At 52.9% G+C, this 19,734-nt stretch overlaps 1 protein-coding gene and 1 long non-coding RNA gene across 2 annotated transcripts in view; one reads left to right on the top strand and one right to left on the bottom strand.

The window, feature by feature from the left end:
- The window catches only part of GALNT2 (polypeptide N-acetylgalactosaminyltransferase 2), a 115,266-nt gene that overhangs the window by 28,453 nt on the left and 67,079 nt on the right, over positions 1-19,734 (top strand). The gene's annotated exons all lie outside the window — the stretch shown is intronic.
- Positions 5,901-19,011, bottom strand: LOC311582736. Its single transcript, XR_014774213.1, has 3 exons — positions 17,707-19,011; positions 6,986-7,100; positions 5,901-6,643 (listed from the first exon to the last, which is right to left on the bottom strand). It is a non-coding gene; the product is annotated as an uncharacterized lncRNA (long non-coding RNA).

Here is a 19,734-nt window from a genome sequence, read left to right as displayed (position 1 = left end):
TAGGGTCTATGTCCACAGAGTGTCCGCAACACACCGCAGTGCATGGGGAGATAGGACAGCGTTTTGTTCCCGCGTGGGGTGTTTCCTCATAGCCTGAGTTGCTAGGATGTTGTGGAGGGAGGGAAGGGGAGCTGGCCGTGCAGGTGTTAGGGTGCAGGAAGTTGCCCAGAGAGGCCCCTTTCTGGGCCAGGGTTTGCTTTTTCTTAGATGAGTTAAACAGAGACCTTCGAGCTGCTTTGTGGGGTTGCAGACAGTTCAAATAAGGAGAGTGAGGGGGTCGTCTGTGTGTGGAGGCACGTTGAGCCATTGAGATTTCATCAAAGCCTGCCCGGGGTACACGGGGCAGGAAGCTCGTGAAGCCCAGGCTGGCCCTGCTTGCTCTCAGGCTGTGGGCCAGGGTGAGAAATCACATCGAACAGGCATCTTTTCCAGAAAGCCCTCTGTCCTGGACTTACAAGTGCGCGGGGAAGTCCTGGCTGCATTTTGGGTTTGTTCTGAATTCTGCTGCCCACTCGTGTTGACTCCCCACACCCAGGGAGCCGGAGCCATGGCATCTGGCCTGAGTGCCTCACTCCTGCTGATCACACTTAGCATGCTTCCTAAGGTGCTTCTGGCATGAGAAGGGGTCTGCCTCACATGGTTGGCCAGAGAGGCAGAGCCCCAAGCCACGGCACAGACCTTGCTGGGACAATTCCTGTGATGCCCAGGCAGCAAGGTGAGCTTTGTTCTTTCAGCCGTTCTCCGCCCATGCCTTTCTTCTTTCAAACTCAACGATCTGGTTTGCACTGCACTTGCATTACTAGGTCTAGGATGTATCTGTGGCTACAGGACAGGACTGCTCATGCCTAGGGGTGTGGGGAGAGCTGTGGCTGGCCTTCTTTGGGGCCAGAGCGCCAGCACAGTGAAGCTGCAGAGCGCTACGGTCACAGCCTGTATATGAGTTTGTCATGGCATCTGTGTGATGTGTTGAGCAAATGATGGGACAGTCCTTACCAAGAAGGCTGGGGGCCAGGAAGGTCTCAAGGCTCCAGTGGTGCCCATAGGCCTTTCCCATGTCAGATGTGCCGGGCTGAGATCTTGTCTTCAGAGGCCCAGGGACGTTACGCTTGGCAGGATGGGGGAAGTCACTATCTCCTCGTGGGGCCCATGGGGAGGGCTTAGTATATGAATGCTCAACCCAGAGAGTGGAAGGTGCCCATGCCCAGCACGTGCACAGAGGCGAGCTGTCCTGGCAGAGTAATGTCAGCGTGTGCCAGGTGTCCTGACTCGCAGAGGCAGCAGACAAGGGGTTGTGTCCCTTTGCGTGTCTGACACGAGGGGCCACTAACCCTGTCCTAAGCCTGGGTCTCTATCTCATTTAAGTCAGGCTGGGGTTGACTCAGGTTTCCTTTTAGTGCAAAGCTAACTGCAGCTACAGTTGTAGGGTCTTACCTGCTTCCCTACGTCCCTGGCCATCAGGTTCTCAGGCCATAGCCCTGTTAGGCCTCTGTCTTGATCACATTTCCACTCAGTTGCCTGCCTTGCCCATGTCTGACCAGGACAGGCTAGCCTGTCTGTCTCCTGCTGTTGCCTGGCAGCCTCCTCGTGGAAGAATTTTCCCAGATGTAAACTTGGTCATCCCAGGTTTTCCCTCCCTGGCCTTGCTCCTGTTGCCTCTGAGTGCTGTGAGGCAGGGAAGTGAGTTTCCTGTGGAGCAGGCAACACAGTGCCATGGGCATGAAGAGCAGGCTGGACTGCTAAGTGACCTGGAGTGCTGGCTGGGCCACGTAGCTGCCCTGAAGTGTTGTCATTATGTCACTGCCTGCTGCTGCTTCCTGGCTCACAGGCCGGATGAGCTCTGGTCTTACAGAGTTATGCAGTGCGGCCTCTGTGAGGGTGGTAAACAGACATGGCATGTACCCTGTGGAAAGTGCAAGCCTGTCTTTAATTGGCTTTATTTCTTTTAGAGCAGTTTTAGGTCTAGGAAAATCAAGAAGACAGTGTACAAATCCTCTACCCGCAGCCGAGCCTCACATCTTCTCCGCCTTTGCCGTGCAAGGACCGACTGGTGTTCCCTTTCCACATTTGCACACGCTCTCTCTGAGGGTAGCGTCTCAGCCCATATCCCCAGCATGCAAGCCCTGGCTCTGTGAACAAGGCCCTCATACACTCTCGTGAAGGCTTCCTCACAGAGTTTAAATAAATGTAAGCCGACTGAATCGTGACCCTCATTCACCCCGCCTCAACCTCTCAGCAGCTGGTGTCACTTTTACCCTGTCCCCGTTCCTCTGAAGTGTCCTCCCAGACTGTGATTGTGTCTGTGACACTTCAGAACACTCAGTTCACAGCCCACCTGCCAACACAGTGAGTAGACACACTCAGTTCACAGCCCACCTGCCACACAGTGAGTGGACACACTCAGTTCACAGCCCACCTGCCACACAGTGAGTGGACACACTCAGTTCACAGCCCACCTGCCACACAGTGAGTGGACACACTCAGTTCACAGCCCACCTGCCACACAGTGAGTGGACACCTTTGCATCATTAGCTATCGGGTCATACACGTCGTAACTTTATCCTGTGCTTTTCTTAACTCAGCATTTGTATCGCACAGTGGAGGCTGCCCCTCCCCTCACTCCTTGCTGCTTCGCTTGCTGGGGAGCTGTGGTGGGTTTTGCTTAGGGGCCACCTGCCTTTTAAACTTTGTGGGTGGTGTCCTCACGGTGGAGTTTCTTGTGGTCCTTCTAACCCTTTCTTTTTTTAAAATATATTTTATTAATTTATTCATATTACATCTAAATTGTTATCCCATCCCTTGTATCCTCTCATTCCTCCCTCCCTCTCATTTTCCCTTTTCTTTACTTACGGAAGTTGGACTTGAGGTTGGTTGAGAATAGAAATTATTTTATTGTTTTATTTTCCCTTTTCCTTTCTCAGTGATGGGCAGGATAACTTCCTGCATGAGATGCGTCTCCTCTTGGGTGGGGAGCCCCTTGGCACTGATTGGCTTTCTGTGACATGGGCAGCCCTGTGGACCATAGCTGGGACTCAAGGCTTTCAGGATCTCATGGGGACACTGTCTGCAGTTGTTTAGTTTTTTGCTGCAGAGCATCTGTGAAGCACATCACTATCCACGGTGTGCTACGTAGTCCTGTCTGTGAAGGTGTAAGCACGCCTCTGTCAATGGTGTATTATGTATCTGTGAAGGTGTAAGCACGCCTCCGTCCACGGTGTGTTACGTGTCTGTGAAAGTGTAAGCACGCCTCCATTCACGGTGTGTTACGTGTCTGTGAAGGTGTAAGCACGCCTCTATCCACGGTGTGTTATGTGTCTGTGAAAGTGTAAGCACGCCTCCATCCACGGTGTGTTACGTGTCTGTGAAGGTATAAGCATGCCTCCATCCACGGTGTGTTACGTGTCTGTGAAGGTGTAAGCACACCTCTATCCACGGTGTGTTACGTGTCTGTGAAGGTATAAGCACGCCTCTGTCAATGGTGTATTATGTATCTGTGAAGGTATAAGCACGCCTCTATCCACGTTGTGTTACGTGTCTGTGAAGGTATAAGCACGCCTCCATCCATGGTGTGTTACGTGTCTGTGAAGGTATAAGCACGCCTCTATCCACGGTGTGTTACGTGTTTGTGAAGGTGTAAGCACGCCTCCATCCATGGTGTGTTACGTGTTTGTGAAGGTATAAGCATGCCTCTATCCACGGTGTGTTACGTGTTTGTGAAGGTGTAAGCACCCAGCTGGTTACTGTGTTTTTGTGATCCGTGTTCAGCTAATGCTGACCCAGTAGAGTTTTTGCTCGATTTTGAGTCATTTATGCTCATTCTTATCATTGCTGTTACCAGTGTTTGAAGTGTTCCTGCTCTTGTCTGTGAACATGACACGAGGTGGCCCTGGCATTGTCTGTGACCCTGTAGCTCTGGAGCTCTGTCTTTCTCTTCTGTGTGGCCTTAATGGCAGGATTCCACTGTCCTTCCTGCCCCTGCCTAGTGCCTCTTGCATCACAGAAACCCAGGGTCCTCAGGCCAGGCAGCCCACTTCCCCATTCTCCTCCTGTGCACCTGGCCCAGCTGTACAGCACTGCGTGCTGCCACCAGGTGTGGCTGGCATTTGCTGCTGCCCTGCCTTCTGGGGAGGGTGAGGGGCAGTGTCCAGAGTCAGGCCCAGGTAGCCCATTGGGTTCTAGGCCTCAAGTGGTCCTGCTGCCCAGCAGCACGTGACCCGTACCAAAGCTGGGTCTACTCTAAGTGGGATCCACATGCCTCCTTCCCTGTGTCACTCCATCTCTGTGCCAGCTGGACACTAAGCCCTGAGGCTCACAGTCACGAGACAGGCTTGTAGCCCTTCTTCTTCCGTGCTGTCCCAGGGACTGGAGTCCTGTGCCTTAGGGCATCCTTCCCTTGCTCTTCCACTCACATAACCCCCTTTCAAAACTTCTTTCCAGGCTTGGTTAGGTTCCCTTGGTCATCACCCACACCAGCCCAGCTGATGCTGCCATGACTTCCACCCTTCAGTTACAGTAGGATTTCCAGTGGCTTTCTCGGCTGTTTAAATTTTTCTTTTTATCTTTTTTTAATGTGTGTGGGTATGTTGCCGCTGGTATGTCTGTGTATGTGCCTGGTGCCCGTGGTAATAAGAAGGTGTTGGGAACCCCTAGGCCTGGAGTTAGAGATGGTTGTGAGCTGCTGTGTGGATGCTGGGGAAGAGCGGGAGTGCTCTGGCCTGAGAAGCCATCTCTTCAGCCCCTTCTTAGTGCTGTATATGTGAACATATTGTGGTCAGGGGGCACAACATGTGTGTAGAGGTCAGAAGACAGTGTTGTGGAGTTAGTTAGCGTCTTCTACCTTTTGGTTGGTTCTGGGGATTGAACTCAGGTTATCAGACTTGCACAGCAAGTGCCCTTACTGGCTGAGCCATCTAAGCTAAAGGGGCTTAAAGTGAGTGTCTGTGCATGACAGAACTTTTCCTGGGGAGACGCAGCACACATGTCTACAACAGACCAAAGTATACCAAAATCCACCTCGGTGAACCAGTGAGTGTTATAGGGGTTCCTTACAGGAATATGGACGAGGGGTTACTTAAAGGAGCAGAAGCGAGTCAAAGAGAGCCATATCACCCCAGTGTGGGTGATAGCTCACAAATCTGGGGACCTGGATCGCACTGCACAGCCTGCAGGCAGCTCAGCAGGGTGGAGAGGGTCTTTTCCAGGTGCCTCAGATGGCCTAAGCCTCTTCCAGGCAGGTCAGCTGGGTTCTGCTTCCTCCAGGCAGCTGCCTGTTCTTGGCCCCAGGGTCTTCTTTGCAGCTCGGCTTCCTTCAGTCTGAGGGGCCCTCCCAGCATTTACTGCTTGCTCTGTCAGGGAGGGGCTTAGTGAATCTGGTCAGTTTCAGGGACTTCTAAACTATTTTGAGTGTTGACGCTTCTGTTTAAAGAGCTTTACTGCAGGATAGAATGCTTTAATCTAGAAGGACTCTGTTACACAACAGCATCCTGTGCAGCCAAGCTAAAGGTGAACCATTTAGCCTTAGGCTACTTAAGCCTCCGCCTGCTCTCTGCAGCTGCTGGGAATATCCCTAAGCACCTGGCGTAGCTGCCCTGTGTGGTGCCCTTGTGATAATCTCCAGATCCCCAAGAAAGAGCGGTAGCGACACGGATGCAGCCGTTTACCCTCCTGGGCACCAGGCCAGCTCTTTCTCCCAGAGCTGTGTTCCTCCATATGCCGGCTGTGTGCTTCCTAGAGTCCATGAGTGCACAAGAGATCAAAAAAGATCCTTGGATCCCACTCAGAACTGAACCAGCATAGCACCTGTAGGCCAGCTTCTGGTGACAGGGCCAGATCTGTATAGATAGCCCCGTGCTGTCTGTCCTACCTGCCCACTTTTTGGCCTTCAGTTCTGGGGCCTCCTCTCATCAGTTTTCTTCTTGGTAAGGAGGTGCTAGCTAGTGACAGGTACTCAGCCAGGCTTTAGGAGGAGCCCTGGCAGGGGTGTACTGTGAAGGGCTTTGCTTTACTGCTGGATACTGACAAGTGTTTGAGATGTTCCTAAAGGTGAGTGGCTGTCTCTTCTGTCTGTCTGTCCTTCCTCTGGAGAGTTACAGGGAGAGGTTGAGAGCCAACATTTGTAACAGTTTCTGCTTATATCTAAGGTCCTATGTATGAAACTTTTTAGGCCACTTGGTCCCACCTCACGACAGCTCTAGGAAGTCAGTACCAATAATTCAAGAGGCTTTGTCATGCTGGGGCTGGGGTTTTTGTTAGGTGGCCTTTGGCTCTTGGAGAGAGCGTTGTCAGCTGAGATAGGAAAACCTCATTTAAACTATTACACACACACACACACACACAGAGAGAGAGAGAGAGAGAGAGAGAGAGAGAGAGAGAGAGAGACAGACAGACAGACAGACACACACACACACACACACACACACACACACACACACACACACACACAGAAGAGAGACAGAGACTGATTGACTTATGTATTATAGGTATTTTTAGGAAGGTAGTCCTCTTAACCAGTGTGTGCCTTGGGGGAAATGTTGATTTTCAAAGACACTGCTGTGAGCACGGCTCTGCCTCTCCTGACCGATGCTGTCTGTTGGTAGAGCAGGTTGCAGTTCTGGATATTTGCCTTGCCTTCTTCCTCAGTGAACCACTGATAAAAATGAAGTTACCAAGCATGGTTACCCCCTGTGTCTATGTCTAAAGCCTGTGGGTATATCTATGGCTCTTAGCTATGAGTAAATGCCAGAAATTTGCAAAAGTGAACATGCTTTTGAGAGCAGCAGCCGTGATTTTGGCTTCAGGCATCCATCTCAGGAGCTTCCACCATAGTGACTAAGGGCGCCATCATGGCACATGACGCACCACAGTAGGCACAGCTGATGCTCAGGTCTTTGTGGGAGTTCCAGGGTTTGAGGGTACGGACTCATACCATCCCGTCTGCCCATGTGACTCACACAGTGAGGTTCAGACATCTGAGCCTTGCAGATCTCACCTCTGATTTCTGGTCCTGTCTTTTCTTCTTGTCCTACAGTGTTGTCACGCTGGACCGACCATCTGTGGAGACGAGCCTTTACTCTGCTCAGTAGACCTCTTTTCCTGGGGTTCTTCTGTTCATAGGAGGTGGAAATGCGTTGCTTATAAAGCAGCAGGGGAGGGCTGCGTCCTTTTCCTATATTGCAGGTCATAGGGATGTTTTGCCCACCCCCCGCCCTTTCCCCCAACAGTCTTGAGTCCTAAGCTGACCTCGAATTTCTTATGTGGCTGAGAATGACAGCTGGTCCCACCGCCTCCCATTTATGAAACGCTGGAATTACAGGCTTGTGTCACCACGCCCTGTTTATACGGTGCTGGGCATGGGACCCAGGGCTTCACGCACGCTAAGCAAGTGGTCTACTGACTGAGCCATATTCCAGCCCCATAGAAGTGTTTGAACTGCTATTTTTGGATTTGCTCAATTTTAGCCTGTGGCCACAGTTTTATCAGACTCTCAGCATCCGTGGTTCCACCAATGGCCTGTGTACTTGACAGGCAAGATAGGAAACCAAGTCACAAAACCACACCGTCGGGCATTCTGGGAAATAAATCATGTGATTATAGTAGTTTCTCTGTTTTTTTTTTCTGGCTCTACAATGAACTCCGGGCCCCACAGATTCACCAATGATAACATGTAGCTTGGCCTGAGAGAATTTCTGCTCACTGTCCTCGGGACTCCTCACAAGCTGCCTCAGCTTTAAGAAGCAGAGACTGCTGCGTGTGACAGCACACACCTTCAGTCTCAGCATCTGACAGGCAAGGGCAGGTTGAACTCTTGAGTTTGAGGCCAGCCTGGTTTATATAGTGAGTTCCAGATCAGCCAGAGTTATACAGCAACACTCTAACACACACACACACACACACACACACACACACACACACACACACGCTGTCCCCAGAAGCACATGATGTCAATCCTGGTTCAGATGGAGGTGAATGAAGCCCAAAGCCTGCTGGGTAATTCTTGTTTTTGTTTGTTTGTTTGTTTTGTATCATTTCTGTTTCTCACTTCACTGCACACGAGGAGGCACCAACACCTGAGCACATGTTTTGGGTGTTGCTGAAGGAGCTGTGACCCCAGCTTTGGCTACTCTAGGCTGTTAACAAGCCAGCCTGCCCCCTTGCCACTAGTGGTAAGCCTGATACTATGAAGAAGGAGGGGGAAAAAATGTAAGGAGGGCTTCTTCCAAAGTCTGCCCTTGATGTGAGTCACGCTCAGAAGCAGCCATGGTGACATGTGACAGGTGCTGTCCCAGCTAAGCCTGTGTAGAAGAGGCAGGCACAGCCTACTTCAGAGATCTGAAGAGAGGCTGTATTTTCCCAGGGGTTCAGAACACATTCAGTTCCTTCAGATCCCTCAAGATGGGGGCATGCAATTGAGAGCTCCCCGCTTCCTCTGGCCTGAGCTCTTCTTGTGGTGTCAGCGGTCACAGTGGTGTCTGCATTTGGTGGGGTACACTTGGATCTCACTAGAGTTCACTCTGTCACAGAATGGAGTACAGTGTGTTGGGTCTGAGGGTCTGGTCTTTATTCCTGAGTACCCAGATATTTTGAGGGGGGCTGTTAGTTAAGGCTTGTTGAAAGAGGTGGCTAGACACAGCGTGCTGCCCACACCAGGAAATCACTCTTCTGTGTGTGTGACCTGTTCTCAGCCAGACTCCTAGATGTTGGTTGAGGGGACGAGCCACCTATAACCTGTGCCATGTTATGTCCCGAGCCAACATCCTTTGTCCTTAGCTGATGAGATTTGACCCAAATGGTCATGTGTGCTTCCGCCTGGCGCTGCAGTGTAGAAAGGTCAGGGCTCCAATGGAGCTGCCGAGTGTGAGTCTCGGGGCCACATGTAACTGGCGTGGCACACAGGAGCAGCTGCAGAAGGTACTGCGTGAGTCCACACTTTGCGAGTCACCCTCCCAAGAGTGCCAGCTGGCTTGGCTTGAGTTTGAGAGCGTAACAAGCTTTAAACCAAAAGGCAGATGGAATACGGAGAGGAGGGACTTGCCGAGCTGGGATCAGGAGCCCTTCAGCCAAGAGCCTGTGCTCAGTCTTGTGTTGTGCAGTGTGTGTTACACCAATCGGGAGTGTCAGAAGTTTGGCAGAGCCTAAGTCTGTCCAGGGCTTGGTCCTCGCTGCTTGTGGGTTAGAGGGCTTGGCAGATCTGCAGCCCCAGCCTTGGAGACACAGCACGGGAGAGCGGATATAAGTGCCAGGAGCAGTTTATCCATTTAGACAGGAGCTGGGCACCCCGCTCCGAGCTCTGAGGCTCATCCAACCCAAAGTCCTGCTGCCCTTCACACCCAGACAGCACGCCCTGCTGAGGTGCAAGGTGAGGCCTCATGGCTTACCTTCTAGAAGGGTTTTCATCTCTCTTTGCTGTTTCCCTAATTCCATGTCTCAGGGACCAAACTGACAAGTGCTGGGCAGTATGACGGCCTCTCTGGTGCCAGGTGCAGGGTTGGCATGTGAGGTGACAGGAGCCTGGACCCCAGAGCCACCGCAGATGGGAAAGGGCTGGGACTGTGTTTGCTGCTTGGGTAGCTGAAGCCAGCTGAGAACAGCTGGGAAGCATTGAGCTGTGGAGACGAGTTGGTGTAAAGTGTCTCTGTCAGGGCTGGGAAAGGTGTGCAGACTTGAAGAAGGACTCTCCTGCCGTGCTAGGCGTGGCCTCTGCACAGGTGTAGTTCTGGCTCTCACCTTGCAGGCCACGGGGAGGGGGGGGGAGGTGAGGGTGGCGGGTAGCTGTTCTCTCTAGGCATCCGCACAGGTCATGGTCCTGTATTCTGTGGATCAGAACTTGGCATGGGGAGAATAGTATTTAGGGCTGCCCTTGTTCCCACACATCGCTGTCACCGCAGTCACAGCTTGGTGGCATAGCCTGGCAGGTTCAGATCCTGGCAGTGGGGATGCAGGGATGGTCTGGTGGCACATCTTCAGGAAAGATAGATGCGCAGGATTCTGTGCTGTACTGGATAGAGCCTGGGAAAATTTGTGAAGCAGATGTCTCCTCTTGGTGGCTGAGGCAGGGGTACAGGCCCCTCCCACTTTCCTTGGGAAGAGGCTCTCTTCTGCATGGCTAGAGGCTTCCCTATGTCCTACTGTGAGTGAGCTCTGCCCAGCTGATGCTCTGGTGTGTCGACACGTCTCTACATGTGCCAGACTGCCCTCATTTGCTTGCTTTGGGAGGCTGTCTTAATAGTTTGATTTAAAATTCATGATGAAGAGTCCTTTTATTTTTGAAGAATAGTATGTATCTGAGCACCCTGCGGCAGACGGTAACGTTCCTGGGTGATGGCGCTTTGTTTAGAATCTATGAGAAGGCTCTGTCACCCTCCCTGTGTGCCCTGCTGGGTGTGGGAACCTTCTTGAGGTGTGAATTACTGCAGCTGTAACTCATTCCTGTTACTGCAGTATTGCTTACGTGGCATGAAACGCGAGCCGTGTTGACGAGTTCAGACAAAGCTGCAGGCAGAACAGGGCTGCAGCGAGCACCCTATGAGGATCCTGCAGCCCCAGCACACGGGCATGGTGGGGTGGATGGTTCACACACTTGCAGTTCTTCTTGCCTTCTCTGGAGCTGCTCGTGGTAGCTTGGGCACAAAGACTGAGTTCTTCCTAGCGTCTTGGACTGACTTAGCACCCAGGATGGTAGTCCTCCACCATAGCGCCCTGCTTCCCACAGCTTCCCCACCCCCAGCCCAGCTCCTGCTGCTGAGCGCAAGTGGCTTTGTGTGTGCACATGGAAGCAGGAGTGTGGGTTCCTCTACACTAGAGGGACTGGATGACATCCACTTCGCTGTTTGAGACAGGGTTTCTCACTGGAACCTGGGCCTTGTCTATTGGGCTAGGCTGGTTGGGCAGCAAGGCCCAGGAATCTGCCTGTCTCCCCTGCCCAGCACTGAGATTGCAAGTGTGCCACTAGCCTGCCTTTCCTGGGTGCTGGGGCTCAAACTCTTGCCAGCTGAGCCATCTTATAAGCTTGTGGGAAGCACTCAGGGATGCTAGTGGCCCTGCACGGTCACCGCTACCTGCCTTGGCACGTGTCTGAGTCAGGAGGGGTCTCCAACTGCAGCCCATAGGAAGCAGTTCTGTTCACTCTGGTCCTGTGCCCCTGCTCAAGTCCTCATGAAATGGGGATATTTGGGGCGCTGTCACAGCTTCACAGTGTGCTCGCTGTTCGTTTGTAGTTTGCTTTTAAGCTGGCTCACTTGGAATTAGCAGATTCATCTCATGCTCAGAATAGATTATGTTGCCAGGAATCAAAGCCAGAATCCGAATGTGGCTATGCCGCGGCTGTTGCTGTTTCTTAACGCCTGTCTCCCGTCCTGTCGATGCTTACTACTGAGGGGCGAATGCAGGCATGGATCTCTCAGAAGGAAGCGGCAAGCCCAAGTCTCCTGCAGTGGCCACACAGCAGAAAGTTTCCATCCTGTGTGTATCACGTGGTGTCTGAGCCTTGGGTCCCTGGCCCAAGCTCAGCACATGTGTGTCTCCTCTGTGGTTGCCTAAAGACAGAGGCCGCCTGCTTGTTGGGATTCCACAGAACAGCAGGGTTTGCAGTGTGGTCAGAGCCTAGCAAACAAATCTTTGTGACCTTTGTGTTCCTACTTGTAACCACAGTTGTCTCCGTTTCTTTTCTGTTCCTGTGAAGAGGCCTAGAACCACGACCAAGACAACTTATGCAAGCAAACAAGCAAAGCAAGCAAGCAAAGCAAGCGAGCAAAGCAAGCAAGCATGCATCTATTTGGGGCGCATAGTTTCAGAAGGTTGTAGAGTTCATGACTGTGATGTAGAAAAAACAGCCAGGAGGCAAAGTGGAGTGGGGGAGGGCGGGGCCAGCTAGGCTAACTGGGAGAACATTAGCATTTTGGAACCTCAAAGCCTATCCCTAAGTGACATTAACTCCTCTAGCAAGGCCACATCTCCCAATCCTTCGCCAATAGTTCCACCTGTTGGGAACAAGGATTCTTGAGCCTTTGGAGCCAGTCTCGAGCAGACCACAGCAGTCTGTACTTAGAAACCTCCCAACTGCCTGCTGCCCTCAGCACCGTAATAAACACTAGTTCCTCTAGCTCAGGGGTTCACATGCTGACAACAGTAGCATCTTAATGCCTTGCACATGCCTTAATATGCCCTGCAGTATACATTGTCGTTAGTGCCACTTAGATCCTGGGGTTGCTGCTGCTTACTGGGATCAGCACTTATCGGGTATTATGTTCATGTATTACCTGCATCCGAGCTGCTGGGGTGCCATGCTTTAAGCTCAGCATCTCCCCACAAGCCTTCGGGATCGGCTAGTACTTCCTACATTATAACCCAGGCAGCAGTCTACACTGAGTGGGAAAGAGGAGAGCAGGCCGCATTCGGGTCAGGAGCAAGGCTGCGGGTGGCTCAGTTTCTGTTGTCTGAAATGGAGCTGTGTGCTCTCCTGAGTTCAGGAGGAGAATGGAGATTGCCTTCTTAGTTTCAGGATCACACCCCATTCTGATCCTGCCCATACGAATCCTTTTTACCTTTTCCTCCTCGGTTTTTCTTTAGTGATGATGTAATGGGAACGTGTACCCACTTGTCACTTGCCATTTGCCTTCCTCCTTCTTGTCCCTGCTTGCAGTGCTGTGTGTGGGAGCCGTGCCCAGTGTTTGCTGTGCTGCTGGGGTTACTGTCCTAGGAGATGCCCAGCGGTCGTTTTCCCTGGCAGAGGCACTGTCCTGTCTGCCGTCCCCTGTCCCCAGGTGTGCACTGAGATGAGGAAATCTGGGTAAGAGCACCCAGTTCAATTGCTGCGTCTGAGGTGTGCTGGTGCCAGCGTGGAAGCCAGCTTCTTTTCCCTCCACTTGTCTCCCAGATGCCACACTGTGGGTCCCCGTCCAGCCTCTGTGCCACAGCGGCCAGGATGAGGCCAGGGTTGAGTCAGTGCAGCATGACACAGGCTTCCCAGCCTTCGGCACTCGGCATACTGCCCCGGGCCTGGAGGAGATGCGCCCACTCACCTCCGTGACCATGATGGGGAAGCAGCATGAAAGAGCCCTGCCTCTCTCAGCGTCACAGCGCAGCAGAGGAAACCACAGGGCTCAAGTGGAATGCCGAGCCTGGGCTTTCTGGAGAACTGGGTTGTTCTGAGTCATGGTGGAAATATCTCTCGGCTCAGAGGCCTGTGACTGGGGTGGGTTCCTAGGCTCGGAGGCTTGCAGAGTGCTGGAAGGCACCAGAACACAAAGTAGCCCAGCATCCCTTAGGGACCACATGACTAATCCATCCCAGAAGGCCGTTCCTCCAGACCTCCTGTCCTTCCCGGGTGTTAGCCTCCCAGCGGTGTACCCCTCGAGGATGGTGGGCTGTGTGGCGGGCAAGATAGGCATGTGGCGGACCCTTTGCTCACATTTGTAGGCAGCTCTGAGACAGCAGTGCATTTAGGCAGGATTATGTCAGTCAACAGCGTGTGGCCAGAAGGTTCGGCCAAGGACCTTGTGTTTATTTCTGCCCTGGCAATGCCTGGCTCTGCCATGCGGCCCACAGCCGTACGCTCTGGACAGAGCGCCTGGGTAGCTTGACTGGATTCTGCCCTTCCAGAGATAATGAGAACATGGTGACTGTGGTTTCCCACTCGAAGCTACTTCCTGTTCTGTAGGAATTTGGAATCAGATTTAGAAGTGAGAGGCAGTGCGCCCGGGAGTCCTACAGTGGCCGTTCCCAGGTTAGGGCTTTTCTGCAAAGGTGTCAGTTTTGTCTTTCTCCTCCGCATTGTCTGTTGAGGTTCTGTGTCTTCTTTTCTTGCTTCCTTCTTGCCCTGTCTTTAGTAATTAAGGAGCAGCCCACGTTCACTCAGTGGTACCTCATTCAGAATAGCCCATGAGGCGATGGAGAGCAGCGTGTGCCCTCACACCGCCTGCCTCAGTGCATTTCTGCCTGCATTTCTGGGCCTTCCTCTACTTTACCAGAGAGGGTAGTGCTGCAGGGAGAAAAGCAAGATCCATGTGGGACTCCGTGGTCTCTGATCCCATGTCACCATGTGTATGCCCGGGCAGGCCACAGGCTGGACAGGACTATCTCAGGGTACAGATGGAGAGGCTTCTGTGTCGCTTCTGGGGACCTGTGGTTTCCAGAGGCTGTGAGTGAACAGGAACTACGCTGTCCCAGGAAGGAGCCGATTGGCCTTGGAAATGTTGGTACCTAATATTGCATCTGGAGGAAGAGGCCTCAGCATGTAAGGCACGTGGGTGTCAGCTGTAATGGCTCTGTTATATCAGCCCTGGTGTGCGGGTAGGTGTGCGTGCACATGTGTGCACATGTGCATGATCTTTTAAAGTCCTGCTAAAGCACACACAGACCATGTCACCTGTCCTTAAGCACATAGTTTTTCCCTGGCATTTGTGTGAACATATTCACACTGCCATGCTGCCTTCACCGTGGTCCCTCCACAGACTCTGCTGTCTGGCCGAGCAACCGTCATGCATGTGGACACACCGTCCTTTACTGTGGAGTGTTTTGCTGACTAGCATCTTCTGGCAGGGTTCCCCTCCAGGCATGTGCCAGGGATGGATAGTGCCACCTTCTTTAGGGATGGATAGTGCTGTGCTGTGGAAGAGCACACTATCTGCATGTGTTGATGGACGCTGGGCTGCTGGTTTATCCCGCTGTAAGGAGTGTGGGATCCTCTCCAGACCAGACTCTGCATTCTTCCCGTGTTTTCCTGGAGGAGGCGTGGTGACTATAGAGCCATACTTGGTACCCTGTCAGTCAGGCAGGAAGGTCCTTGTCATTTTGTCTGGTGAAGAGATAAACAAGCCAGCCTGCTTTTTTTAAAGGAGCCATTAGATATGGAAGACTGTTCCCTGGAAACTCTGGCTTCTGTCAAGGTAGATATGTGTGGGGTATTCTCCATCAGTGGGTACACCATCAGTGGGGTACTCAGTCAATGGGGTACCTCATCATTGGATACTCTGAGGGGTTATCCATCAATGAGGTACTTAGTAGTGGGGTACCCCATCAGTGGATACTCCAACTGTGGGGTTACCTATCAGTGAGGTACTTAGTGGGGTACCCCATCAGTGGATATTCCCATCTGTGGGGTTACTCATCAGTGGGGTACTCTTATCAGTGGGGTGCCCCATCAGTGGGTACTCCATCTGTGGAGTGCCCTGTTAGTGGGGTACTCCGTCAGTAGGATTTGGGAGCTCAGGAAAAACCTTTCTCTTTATAACTGCAATGTAGCCAGATTGGGTTTATGTAGCCACACTCAGCGCTGGTCTTACTGTGGTGCTCACCCAACAGTCTTCCAGGTGAGCCAATGCTTCCTGGGCACAGGGTGTGTTGTTCAATGATTAGGGACCTCCAGGCCACTTTGTCTTGGCTGCTGGACCTGAGGCAGGTAGGTTAACCTTGAGTGAGCCACTCTATCCTGGGTAAGGTGTACAGAGTGAGTGAGTACATCTCACGGGACAGAGGCGTATGATTTGGCCCCCATGGGTGGGAGCCTGCCCTTCTGTTCCTCATCACTTGTGCACACTTGCTGGCTCGACGCTTGGCCTCCAGGGGGCCCCCCAGAGAAGGCTTGAGTTTTCTGAATATTTATAAGTTACCCTTTTTGCACTTGTTTCAAAACTAAACATTGCATGCGGGCAGGTTCTGGCCTCGTCACAGTCCTAGGGTTTCATGCTTGGATCCCTCCTCAGAGCCACAGCCAGACAGGGGCTCAAGTCTTGGAGCGGGTTGAGAGCAGCTGCCGGCGTCCCGACAGTTGGCGGGGTGCTCTGGGCTGTGTCCTCTTCCCTGCGTGCTTTCTGATGAAGGGAAGTTACTTTGAAGCAAATCCAGGGTTTTTTTTTTTTCCAATGCTGTCTCCCAGTAGGCGAGCGTCATTAACCATGTGGATGTCCCCAGGAGATGTAGGAAATAGATCAAAATTGATTAGAAATGGGACCTAAGGAAAACTCTGAGGGCAGCAGGGACAGAAGGCTTTCAGAAGTCCCCTGCACCTGCAGAGTAGCTTCCACAGCGACGTGGAAGAGTGGCCGTCTGAAGGTGACCTGCTCCAGGCCTTCAGTGAGGCCGCCAAAGTCAGACCGCTTGCGAACACGGTGACCTTATGTCTGGGCTGGGGGCTTCCATCCCATAGAGCACCCAGGCCTCCTTCCAGCCTCACGTGGGGTGCTGCTGGCTGCAGACTTGCAGTCTCTTGCAGTTACATGCGCTGAGTTCCTCGAGCACTGTGGGCTTGCCCTGGGCCATACTTCTCAGAGCACACTGGGTGGGTGACTGTTCAGCAGGTTTCTGTTCCAACCAACAGGTTCAGAATCCTTTGTGAGGTGGGGTCAACTCAGAACACAGCCGCAGCAGCCTGAGTGCTCATGGAAAGGCTAGCCAGGCCTCCGGGGTCACTTGTCCTGGCAGGTTCTCCGGGGCTCTGGGTGTGTAGTGCCTGAAACAGCCTGGGTTCCCTCTGTTGTGTCTTTCCAACTTCTGAGAGTCAAAACTTTTTGGGATGCTCAAACCTGCCACACCTTTGCCAAGCTGCCGTGTTCGGCTGTGCCTGGGTTTCTGAGCTTCTTACCTTTGGTTGTGAAGTCACCTCGATAGGGGCTGCACAGGCCGAGGTATGACAGACACCGCAGATGCAGCAGCAGTTGTTTCTCAGGCATTGGCTCCCTGTGGACTTGTCCATTCTGTCTCTCTCCCCACCCTCCTCTGGTGTGAGTGTGTGTGAGTGAGTGTGTGTGTTTTTGTTGTGTGTTTTGACACAGGCTCTCATGTAGTTCAGGCTGGCCTCATACTCACTAGTGGCCAAGGGTGACTTTGAACTTCTGATCCTCCTGCCCCTGCCACCCAAGTGCTGGGATGACAGGTGCACACCACCACTCCCAGTTTCTGTTACGCTGGAGACTGATCCCAGGCTGCTGCAGCCTCAGCCCTTATTCTGCAGTTGAATCAAGGCCTCTGTAATGAGCGAATGCTAGAGGAGATAGGCCCTCCTACTTCTGCGCCACCATCTGGTGCCCTGGGAATATATTCGAAAGTGCACACCCACTGCCATTTCATATACCGAGGCCGGGGCTGATGTGGTGGCCGGGCTGGTGCTCTTCTTGGCTTTGGCTGTGGTCTGTCTCTCCTGACAGTTCCTCCTTCTCTGCTCCTTAGCGACCCACAGAAGCTTACGTGACTTGGCTGGGCTAAAAATAAGTAGCCCCTGGCTCCGGCTCTGCTCAGCAAGGTGAGCGGCGAGCACACCAAGCCGCTTCTTGTCCAAAGTGAGGACATGTTCAAACATGAACACTCGGCCCAGTCTCCCCTGATTTTTTCAAGAGACCAGCAGGGCTGACTGGTAGGTCCTGGGGGTTCCGGTAGGGCACTGTTGGGGGTGTGTGACCAGTCCACCTGATACAGGGGCTCCTGGCGGCTTCCCTGTCAGTTCAGACCTTGGAAACCCACCCTGAAATCAGGTGCTATGGCTTGCTCCCGTAATCCTAGCACCCTCGGGAGCTTGAGGCTAGTCTGGCCTATTGTGTAGACCATCCTATCTAAGTATCTGTCCTCACTGTGCTGTGATGTGCTGTGTGCTCTGCCTGACAGTGGCCACAGAGCTCTGCAGCTACCAGGGACCAGGTGGTGGCTCTGTTCCCCCCCCACCCCAACCCTCTCCCCCTCAACACCTCCCCATGTGGAGCCTGTGCAGGGCTGTCTGTCTACCTCCAGCCTCTCCATTCCTCTGTCCCGTGAAACATGCAGGATCTCTGGATTCTTTTTCTGGTAGAGGACCAATGGTGCTGTGTCCTCACAGAACTTTCCCTTGCATCATAGGCCCTGGTGCCACCTGTTGAATACAGCCCTGCAGACCTGGGCCAGCATGGTGTTCCAGGAGGCTCCAGATGATACCTATTCAGGAATGTTAGCCCAGGTTGCCATGGAGACAGCTTGTGGTACAGCAACAGTCTCCATAACTGGCAGGAGCTCTGTAAGTGGCTCTGGAAGAACGTGTTACAGAGCTCCTGGCTTGGCCTGTGCCCACCACACGGACCGCAGGAACCAGCGCGGAGTCCATAGTTAGTGATGGCGTCGCTGTAAACGCAGCCTGGGATGGCTCACCCGGGGCCCTTGCTCCCTTGAATCAGGCACAGCCTGCTAGCTTTAACTCAGCCTGATGTCAGGAACCTCACCTGCCGTCCATACACGTGGGCAGAGTTTTTCAGCTGAGAGTTGTGGCCCTGTAAGTAGCACATGAAACTGCTGTAGCAAACAAACAGTAGACCTAGAGGACAGTCTGTGTGTAAAAGCGGGCAGTGTGAGGCTCCCTCCACATGTCGGCTATTTCTGCATGGAGTCTGTGTTACTGTGACTTTGATGAAAAGTCTGGAAGGTTCTCTGCATCTCCAGGGGACAGGGAGATGGGTTGTCAGAGGCAGGCCGTCTGGCTCTCCTGTCCCCTGCCTTCCTGGGCTAGAAGGCATATGCACGCTCCACTCCAGGTACACGCCCAGGTGGGCTCTGTTCTTCTTCCTGGACGCTCCTTCCCATGGTCAGGCTTGGCACCTCCCTGCCCTGCGCCTGCTGCTACCACATGCCCCAGGGTGAGGAACAGTTATCTCCTTTCAAGTGCAAACCATCACGGTATTGACTGTCTTTCAATCTCTTTAAATGAGCTAAAATTAAGTGATATAATCAAGAGCCTGGGACGGCGCGGCAGACGGCCTTGCTGCCCCCTCCCCCACCACAGGATGCTTCTGTACTTGATATGTGTGCGCATGTACGTCACACTGGAGACGTCCAGCTGGAAGCTCATGCTGGGACCCACTGAGGACCTGCCTTCTCTTTTTCCTTTCTTTTGTAAGCACATTTCTACATATCAGAGGAAACCAAACCAAACAAAAACAACACCCACAGCACTTTCCATATAGAAGCAGGCCTTGCAGTGACCTTGCTGTCCTAGCCTTTTGGAGAACAGTGTCCCATTTTGTCTGAGGACGCCCCTGGACCCACCAATCCCCAGCCCCGTTCCAGCCCTCCCCTTCCTGCCTGTGTCTGAGGTTCTTTTTGTCAAACCCCCAAGCTCAGGCGGCGTGGGCTGCTCCCCACCCCGGGAGATGGATTACAGCCATTGTTCTTGGGGCCTGCCGGCGTGGCTGCCAGCAGGGCAGGGTTAGGCGGAGGCCCAGGCTCCGCTGAGGCACCGGTTTGCATTCACTTGGCCTCTGCCTTGTGTCTGGAATTGATACATTAATAAAAGGCCCCAGTGCCCAGCCCCTCTTACGCACGTATGCAGATTTATTGTGTGGTCTGTCTGCCTGAGTGTCTAACTTATTAAAGACAACAAAATGGGTTCTTTCTCATCCATTATTTGAGGAGAATAATAAGTCTCAGTCAGATTAGCTTCTTGGGACTCCAAGCTGAATAATAGCTGTCTGTGGGGCTCCTCGGCCAAGAGCTCACCTCCTCCTGAAGCCGAGAAGTACGTTCTGGACATTCAGAATACTTTACTGTTCAGACCTGGCAGAAAGCAAGTGGCTAGAGGCCCCTAGTCCCATGGGGGCTGTGTTCCTCTCTGTGTGGGGCGCACTTACACAGAGGAGGAGCGCTCCCTTGAGCTCACTGGCCTCTGCACCTGCCCTCCCAGGGCTGGTCCGCAGCCAAAATCGCCGGGCTCTTTAAGATCAAGCCACTGAGGATGGGAAGGAAGCCAAAGCCAAGGAAGGCCCCTGGGCCGTCTCTTCATATACTCTG

This window comes from Acomys minous (genome assembly GCF_964271855.1).
Source record: "Acomys minous genome assembly, chromosome: 14".
Taxonomy (NCBI): Eukaryota; Metazoa; Chordata; class Mammalia; order Rodentia; family Muridae; genus Acomys; species Acomys minous.
The sequence above is the reverse complement of the archived record's forward strand: the minus strand, read 5'-3'. Positions and strand labels throughout refer to the sequence as shown.